The following is a 10,021-nucleotide window of genomic DNA, read 5'->3' on the forward strand; positions in this document are numbered from 1 at the left end:
CCCAGCGGCGAGAGGGGCGCACCTGCGGGGCTGGCGGGCGGTGCGCCGGGGGTGTTCCCCTCCCCTGCCGGGGGCACTTGAAGGCGAAGAGCTTAAAATGTTCCCTTCCCCAGCGCCACAAGTATAGTGGCAAACACCGGGGAGAGAGAACCGGGGGAGACTGACTTGGCACTGCCGGTGCAGAAAGGAGATCAGTGCGCGACTGATTATCGTAGTGAGTCAGGGGTCTTGGCAAAACGATGTCCTCAGTGATTACAGAGATAACAGATCCTTGTAATCAAATATGATTAACTGTATGGCAACGCTTTGGGACGGGTTGTTGTGAACAGAATTGTCCTTTGGAAATGACTCGGGTCTCATGGATCCTGACGATTTTCAGAGGATCTTCTGTTCAGAGCTCCAAGGATGTTCTCCCCAAGATGTTGGTCTGATTGTTATCGGATGTGATGACACAGATAAGTACATCAAAGACTGTTCTCTTGAGTCGCACACTCGTTTTTACTGGGTGCTTAATTCACACACCGCTTGTTTGCACCAGCCCCTTTTCATGATCAGTTGTTCCAAATGACTACAGAGGTTCAGGGCTGCCTGATGGCTGATTATTAGGACTTAGCTCATTTACTGTCTTGGTAGTGAAATCAGAAGATACTCCTTGAAAGGCAGAAAAAGTATCTCCTGGTGAACAGGAAAGTGACAAGGTAGGCGTCAGAGGAAAGTGATTGCTCCCACTGCCTCATCATGGACGCACACTTATTCTGCTCACCCTGTGCAGAGCATCTCCCGCTATTTCAAGAGTGGTAATGACAAAAGCAGAGAAGAAACAAGTTGCAACCTAAGAGAAAGATGCAGAATCCCGGCGTTTTAGTCTAAGGATTACCTGTGTGTTTGTGCCACAGCACAATATGTTTGTGCCACAAGCAATGGGAACCAGTGCTGCTCAGGGCAGGCAACAGTAGTGGAATTGACCACACAGTCTTTCGATGTATATCTGATAATTTGTGGGGAGGGAGAAGAGGGAATGGGAAAGGGGTGTCAGTGGACTTTGAGAGGGATAGAGATCTGGGGAGTTTGTATTTCTTTTTTTCATTCTAAAGTGAAATGGAAGGAGAAGAACGAGTAAGCTATTAATGGGCACTTTCAGTAGATAGCATGTATTGCTTCATGGCGAAAGACAGTATTTTCAGCATCCTTCATTGGTAGGAGAGAGCCATTTAGCATTGCATTTAGGAAGAGCTTTAGAACAGGAGTTATTTTGTCTGTGGAAAATGCTGTGGACAAGGGGTAATGAAATCAAGAACTCAGATATTTTATGTGGTCAAAGACACTGTCTCTTTATCTCCTTCTATAGTCATATACAGAGCAGGAGGAATAAGGCTTTAAAACTTTCTGAAAGACTTTCATCTCTGGGTATGTGCACAGAGTGTGGGAGCCTCTCTCTGTGCTTGCTCTTTGTTGCACTAAAGCCATCAGAAGAGTTTTATGTAAGCCTGTACACAATTAGTATTTGTGCCTGTCTGTGGAAAGGATGGGAAAGATTGGGAACAAAAATCAAGGCTGCCAGGAGTTCCACTCCATATCTTGTGTTATAGCCAGATTTGTATCATCCTTATTATCAGAAGGCCCTTTTGTGCATTAAAAAAAACCCTTTAAAATTACATTAAAATGTCTTTAAAAAAAACCCCTTAAAAACAGCTGGCCAGGTAAATAGAGTGCTATATACAAGTCTTTACGACTGCTCACAGGAAAGTGATTACACACAAAAAAATTATTATGCCCAAATAAATCAACCTTTGGCAGGTGTAGATGAAAACTTAGGATGTAGAGAGGACTGGCAAAAAGCCCTGGGAGTCAAGCCTGTTTAAGACAGGCCTCATTAAGCAAAGTTTTAAGGCAGGGGAGTGATAGTTGAATGCACCTCTTTGCAAAGTTATTACAAGTGTTACTTCACAAGGACATAGGCACGTGAAATAAATCTTTAGGATAATGCTTTCAGATGGTAAAGGTCATTTTGGGTGTAATAATGTGTGAGACCCTTTCTTCAAATAATTTCATATAATATAGGACTGTGTAGCCAAGATTCTGGTGAAAGGGTGTTTGTGAAGTTGAAGACCAGTAATTCCTTCTTGCTGGTAGTATTTCAACTTTTGCCTTCTTCACAGAAAAGGAGCAGTCTCAATCATTTTCATTATTTCTGTATTCACATGTCACCTGTGTCTCCTTCCTAGATTGTGATAGTGACTCTGCAGATAAAGGCAATCTGTAGAGTGGAAAATACTATATCCATTAGTTGAAAATAAGTACTTTAAGTTTCATCATCTCTGAGTTCTTCTGCCCTTGTAAAATAATGAAATGTCTCTTCAAGGTTTAATAGATGTAGGTATAAGTGATAGTTTTTGTGTTTGCATAACAAGTTTAAAGGGTGTCAGCTGGACCACATTGATGGTTGGATTAGATGATATTTAAGGTCTCTTCCAACCTTGACAATTCTGTGATTCTGTGATATAGTCTTCGATTTCCTTACCTGGCAAGGCTACAAACCAGATTCCTGACCATTTGTAAAGGACTGTATTAACTGTCCTTGATGGTTACCTATATTCTCAACTATCCTTGAGAAACTGATAGTTTTACTTTTGCTGAGTTGGAGGTACATATTGAATGAGAAGAGTGAAAGGTGTTCCAAAAAACTACTTACTGTAGTTAATGACATAAGGGTCTAGAGGAAGTTAGTGTGTGATATTTATTAAATACTATAGTAAGGGGAGAAGTTCAGTTCATATAATCATACATTTTCTTACTCTTAGGTATTTTGACTCTGCAAGTTCAATTCTTGGTCATTGGTTAGGCTATCTAAATCCAGTAGCTCAACAGAGAGGGGGTTGCTGCAGCTCTGCACCCTCAGGTCCAACTAATAGCCAGACTGGGCTTGTATTCCCAATAGTAACACCTGCAAAAAAACACCTTTATAGAACCCACACACAAGCATATAGACACAGCTGGCCCCACAGACCAGCACAGACGCCAACAGAAACACAAACTGCAACAACAGCCTCACCCTGTTCCCCTCTGGCTGTCCAGGGTGAAAACGTTAGGGGAATATATAAATGTACATGTACACCATGTGGCTCTCCTCAGTGAGCATCTGGATCGAACAGTCTCCCTGTAGCTGCTCCCTGCATCCCAGCTGTTTGCACATGGACATAGGAGCCCTGAGGCTGCAGCACCACTCAGGCTGTGGATACGGACCCACGTTCAGACACCCAACACACACATGGAGGGGACACACTAAGGCCCCCTAGGAACCACCCTCAGTATACCCAGTAGTTGGCCTGTATCCCTCCTTTTTCCTGCCTGTGCCTCCTCCCTTGTGCATCTGGTGACACATTTTTGTGCAATCCCAAGATACTCTTCTGCTGCATCCTGTTTTGTGTCCCATATCCCTAGGCAGTGACACCCCACAGTCTGGGAGGTGCTCCAGGCAGCTGCTCCCCTATGGTGTTGGTTATTGTGCCTGGCCCATGGGGCTGGGGCTCCCCTGTGACAGCCTGGGGAGCTAGGGAGAGATCTCATTTCTCTGATGGCATTTTCAGTGTTCCCCAACCTGCCCTTGTGACCTGGAGCTTCTTCCTGTGTGAGAGGTCTTTTTTGGGATGGTGGTTCATTGAGTAGCCAGGGCAGAGAATTATTTAGATTCTCCCACCTGCTACTATCTCTGTGTCTCTCTCAGCATGTGTTCAGATACAGATCACATAACTTAAGAATCATCTCTGGCAATCTCACTGCTGAATACTGATTTCTCTAATATAGCAGAAAGGCAGCATTAGGCATACACAAAGGATGCACCTTTTGGAGAAATACTGCCCACAGAGACTGACTAGTCTGTCCACTCACAGATGGTAATGTAGGGAAAAATACTGATGTGGCCATAAACTTGGCTTTTGCTGAACGGAGGAGATTCAAATAGGTAATTTACATATGGTTATATACTTCTAGGAAATCATCAGAATGCACTAGTAAAATATATGTTATGAGCCTCACCGGTTCCACAAGGCATTCAGAAATAAATGGAAAACTCTGAGCCATCATAAATTGCCTTGTGACAAATATAACTTCTAAACTACAGTGTAATGCCACTTTGGTAGCACTAAAAGTAGAGCATTATGTGACACTAAGTAATTGCCACCCATTACATGATTAATGAAATTAAATAATACAGTGTGGCAGAATAAAGAGCTGACTTTGATTCTTGGAGGGGGAGGACATAAACGAAATCTCTACAAAATGGGCAGGGTGATATCTGGCTTTTTGATTTATCCATGTGATTTTATTTTGAGAAATGAATTATGTTCAAAATCAAAAGGAGAGGAAAAACGAGGGATTTTGAGAATTTTCCAATGTATGCTTTGATTAATTTAAGAAATTATTTAAAGTTACAGAATTTAAAATCTGACAAGCTCTACTTATTTTCAAATGAGGAAATAGTCTCAATATTTTCTCCTGTGTGGAGTGTGAGCTTATGATTTTTCCATAAACCAAGCTGCAGGATTTTGTTTCCTGACATGTTTATCAAATTCAACATTTCACTGCCTCTGCCTGCTTACATTTCCAAAACTTTTCCTGGGCATCCTATATGGATCTGTTTTTAGGACTGCATTATTTATTCTGTCCTTCCAACTCAAGTCCTGTTCCTTTTAAATCCTTCCTTGATTATTATTTCCTTTGCAGCCCTTAAAAGAAATGACAAAACATACATTTGATCTATCATAGGGAAATCTGTCCAGTGTAACTCTGCTGATGTAATTGCCATCATTCATGTTCCCATATGAATACTCTTAATTTGAAATAATGGGGGGGTTTGAAATAATGGGTAGTTTTACTTCTAATTATTCTTGCATAGAAATGTTAAAAATGTCAAAGATGAAGCATATCTTGGTCAACAGCAGCTGTCCAAGCACAGTTTGATTGTCACACTGTATGTTTATAGGGCATTCTCACACAGCCACTGCTTCAGACCTGAGTGTATCATCATGGTGTGCATGTTCACCTGGTTCTTTGTGTCTTTATCAAATCTGGTCTCCATCTGCCTTACAAGGGAGAAGATGGGGGGCCATTGCAAAGAAAGAACATAACCTGTCTCTCAGTGCTTGTGCAAATGCTCAGGATGGGTGACAGACATGACATATGGCTGAGCTGAGGAGGCAGCTGTGGAGATCATGGTGTCCAATAGCCCACCCAGACCACGGTCATCAACTGCAGGTTGCTCAGGGCTGTCCTGTCATGTTTTGAGTAACTCCAAATAAGGAGACTCCACAACCTTTCTGGGCAACCTCTTCCAATGTTTAACCACACACAAACTAATGAAGCTTTTTTCTTATGTTTGAATGGAATTTAAATTTGCTGGCTCCATCCTCTTTACACTGTCCTGTCATGTATACGCATTGATAAGATCCTCCTGAGCCTTCTTTTCTCTAGGCTGAACCATCCCAGCAATCTCAGTATTTCCTCATACACCAGATTCTCCAGTTCCTTAATTATTTTTGTGGCTCTTTGCTTAACTATCTCCATATGTCCATTTCTTCTTTGTCCTGAGGAGCCCAGATGTACCTCACTCATGCTGAGCAGAGTGGCAGGAGAACCTTCCTCAATGTGCTGGCAATGCCAGTGCCTGTGAGCCTCTGCCCCTCTGCAGGCAGATCCCATTTCTTAGGAGTTCTTGATCTCCAAAGTGGGTCCCAGCATGGTACCATCCCTGGAGCCATGCAGTCACTTCATCTAATACGCTCCCCTGGTCTCCCCTGCCCAGAAGAGATCTGTAGAGAGCTAATAAAAATATGATGATGAGCTATGTCTTCCTGACCTCCTTAAATTTTACAGCTTAGACATAGAAAATAGAATGCTAAGTCTGAGTAATGGACTTCCCAAGTGATAATATCAATATTGGGATATGAATATAATTTTTTTGAAGTTTAGGTAAAGCACATACAGCAGCTGACTCTCAAGGCAAAGTCATGATTTCAGCCCTTAGGAAAGCCATCTGTAAACTTCCAGGGTTGGAAAATTGAAAATGTTTCTTGGTTAATGAAAGATGGAGAGAGGAAGAGAGAGGATTTGATTTCAACAGCTGTCTATCTTACCCCTGGTGAGGGTTCCCTCTACCACTAAGCATATTTATCTTGACACCTCTTTTAGTCAGATTCTCAGTCTCAGTGTTTTGACAGGCAATATTGAAGTTGTTCTTTTTATCAAAAAGAACATGGAGAATGATCCAAAAAGAACAAGGAGTAAGCAGTAGTGTCATTAGTCACGGTTATTCACACCTTTCCATAGAGAATTTTTGATCTCTCAATTCTCAGAAGGGGCTTGACTCTGGAAATTGCTCTGTGCTGGCCAAGATTAGAGTATTTCTTATTCCAATCCTAAATTCGTGCAGTTTAAGAAAAAGTATATGCTGAGTTAACTTAAAAAAGATCTCTAATGAAAACACCTTAACCTCGTATGCCAAAAGCATGATGTTAAAAATATATCTGCAGCTTCCATCTGGATATCCGAGGTTTGTTTTTTTTTTTTTTAATGGGAGAAACTGTTTCCCCCTGAGGAGCCATATTTTGCTACGTTTTAAGAAGAGAATGTAAAATCCAATGACGGTCAAGGCTTTGGTATTTGAAATTGAGATTTGACAGTGACATCCTTAGATTTGATAGTGAGATTCTGATGTTACATGCATTGCAAATGTCATGCTGCAAAAGGATTGCCACATTGTTGTATTATGATGTTTTTGCTTTATTGCCTTTTTGCTATTTGCTCACAAGGGAAGAATACACTGAGACAAGATGAAAGCACTAAAAAATAGTGCAGCTGAAGCTGACAGATGACAGCTCAGGGCAGTGACTTCATGGGACGAGAAAGATGTATGCTTTTTCTTCTTGTGAGTTCATTTGCAGCTAAGATATACTATAAGGATTAGTTAGATTTAAATATTAGGTGTCCAGCATCCTAATGGATCATCCTGGTAATGTCTCCCACAAAGGGATATGTTGGCTTTTTTGAACATTCAGTGAGACCTTAATCCCCTGTCTTCTTCTGGAAGGACCTCTGAATGTACTTGGTGAAGTTTGTTTAGGTTAGTGAGTTCACTCTTTCTTGTCTTTAGTCACTGCAGATACTTCTTTAATCTCAATACACTCTACTTAGGAGTTGTAATTTGCCTTACATGAACCCAAATACCATCCTGTATTGGACAAAAATGTCACCTAAAGAGAGAATCTTGGTCAGCAGGATACCAACAGAGTTTAGGTGTTGAGGTTCAAAATTAGGTATCTGTCAGTTATATACCTGATATATTTGAGATCCATAGTCACTGAGATTTTCACCTCCAGAGATGCTGAGAAACTTCTTGATTGTGCTTAGATGAACTTCAGTCTCCACAAAATGAGACTGAGGATTTTTTTTGTAAGGGTATATGCTTTTTGGAGATTTCTGCTCCTGCTGTAGAGATTGTTTATGTATTTTGTATCGAGTGATAAATAGAATATGTTTCTTTTCAGGGAAAAATAATTTTTCTCTGATCTAATCATTATATTATAATTTATGTGTTTTCTTTCTTTTTCGTCCACTGAATCTTGAATTTTCCCCTATAGCTCAGACACATTTGGTAGGAATAAGGACTACTTTCCAGAGGTTTTTATAGGGTAAGAGAAGGTTTTCAACCCAAGTCTGTCATCATCCAGAATTCAAAGAATGGTAGAAAGCTGAGTTATAAGAGACCAGGATCATGGAGTCCAGTTCCTGACTGTGCACAGGATACCCCAAGAATCACACCATGTACCCAAGAGTGTTGTCCAGATACCTCTTAAACTCTGTCAGGTTGGTGCTGTGACCACTTCCCTGGGGAGCCCATTCCAGTGCTCAGTCACCCTTTGGGTGAAAAACCTTTTCCTCATATCCAACCTCAACTTCCCATGACTCAGCTTCAGGCCATTCCCTTGGGTCCTGTCACTGGTCATGAGCATGAAGAGATTGGTACCTGCCCCTTTGCTTCCCAGCATGAGGAAATTCTAGACTGCAGTGAGGCCTCCCCTCAGTCTCCTCTCTCCTCTAGGCTGAACAGACTGAGTGATCTGAGCCACTTCTCATACAGCTTCCCATCAAGGCCCTTCACCTTAATAGCTTAATATCCTTTTTATACTGTGGCACCCCGAACTGCCTCCAGCACTGGAGGTGAGGCTGCCCCAGCTCAGAGCAGAGCAGGACAATCCTCTCCCTTGCCCAGCTGGCCATGCTGTGCCTGATGTCCCCCAGGACAGGGTTGGCCCTCCTGGCTGCCAGGGCACTGCTGGCTCATGTTCAACTTGCCATTTTTCTGCAGCACTGCTCCCAGCTCCTCATTCCCCAGTCTGTACACACAGCCAGCGTTGCCCTGTCCCAGGTGCAGAATCTGGCACAGCTTCTCCCAGTTTAGTGTCATTGGCAAGCTTACTATTCCTTGGAGTTCTACATCCAGGTTGTTTATGAAGATGTTGAAGAGCACAGGGACTAGGATGGAGCCCTGCAGAAACCCACTGGTGACCGGATGTCAGCCTGGTGTAACCCCTTCACTATAACCCTTTGTGCCTGACCCATGAGCCAGCTGCTCACCCATGGTGTATGGATGTATAGTGGATATTTTGTCCAGAAGGATACTGTGAGAGACAGTATTGAAAACTTCACTGAAGCCCAAAAGGGCTGCATCTACTGGCTTTCCTGGTGGGTGAGTTACTCTTTGAGGTCAGGTTTGACAAGCAGGACTTCCCCCTCATGAAGCCATGCTGCCTGTGACTAATGACTGCAATGATTTGCTAGCTGTTTTATAAAATCAGTTTCTTTCAGCTTTATTTTTGAAGACAAGACAACTTTATTTTTTTTTTCCGACCTTTTCCAGGACAGGTGGGAGAAGGACCAAGTGGAGGATGCTACCCATTGTTACCTCTGAGTCGCTGAGAGGGGCGGGATGTCACAGCTTTGTGCTTGCCATTTCATGTTGTCTAACACAGTGGGTCACATCCTTGGCAGGCAGATTCATGGGTGTCATTCAGAAGTGCCTAAATCTGCTTGTTTTGTGCACAAGGGAAGAAGAACCAATGAACTCTGTGTTCTCTGAAAGCTGGACCACCTGGTCAGTGGTCAGTGCTGTGGTAGTTAAGTCAGTGTTTTAGCATTCTATGTATGTGTGAGTCTTGTCTCTAAAACAGTATTTTGAATTCAAATAAGTCTTAAAGACAATATTCTAAATGTAAATCATAATCAAGGAGTTATGATCTCTTTTTCTTTGGATCACTGAAAAAATTAACATGTTTTCCTGAGATTTGTGAGAAGCTGTTACATGTACTTTTCAGAGAATTATTGATTTTTAAACTCTTCAATGATAATTTGCACTCAGAATACTTCTAATATAAAAAGTCAGTGCTAATAAGAAATTATTTTATATATTTGTTAACACACACAAGCATTTTATTTTGATATCAACAGAGATATGCTTGATGTTAATGTAAAAGGTTAAAATAAACTTAATTGAAGAAGCTTCTGCCATTCAGAAAATCTAAAAGAACAGTGTTTCCAAGTATTCCACTGGGTAACTGTGTATACTGTATGAAGCTGGCAGAAAATTTCAAAGGACTAATAAAAATTATATTAGATATGCTGTAAATTATGATGAAGACAAGCAGAGAAGAGATGAATTTCTTCACACAGCTTAAATACTAAAATTTGAACCTTAAATCCTAAGAAAATATTTTCTAAGAAATGTGGTGTTTCTTGACAATGAATCAATATTATATCCTAGGAAATTTTTTTCTGTTTTTTTATTATTATTTTTTTCCAGGCCAAGTTGAATAAAATATATTAAATGGGAATAAGGAGAGAAAACTATTGATGTGCCCTTAAAATATCCTGTTTTCCCCCTCATGAAAGCATAAGCGAGAGGTGAGGCACCACTTGAATGAGCCAAAATAAAAATTCAGCATACCTCCTCCCAGCCTTTATCTCTCTG

Source organism: Parus major, chromosome 3 (assembly GCF_001522545.3).
Source record: "Parus major isolate Abel chromosome 3, Parus_major1.1, whole genome shotgun sequence".
Classification (NCBI taxonomy): Eukaryota; Metazoa; Chordata; class Aves; order Passeriformes; family Paridae; genus Parus; species Parus major.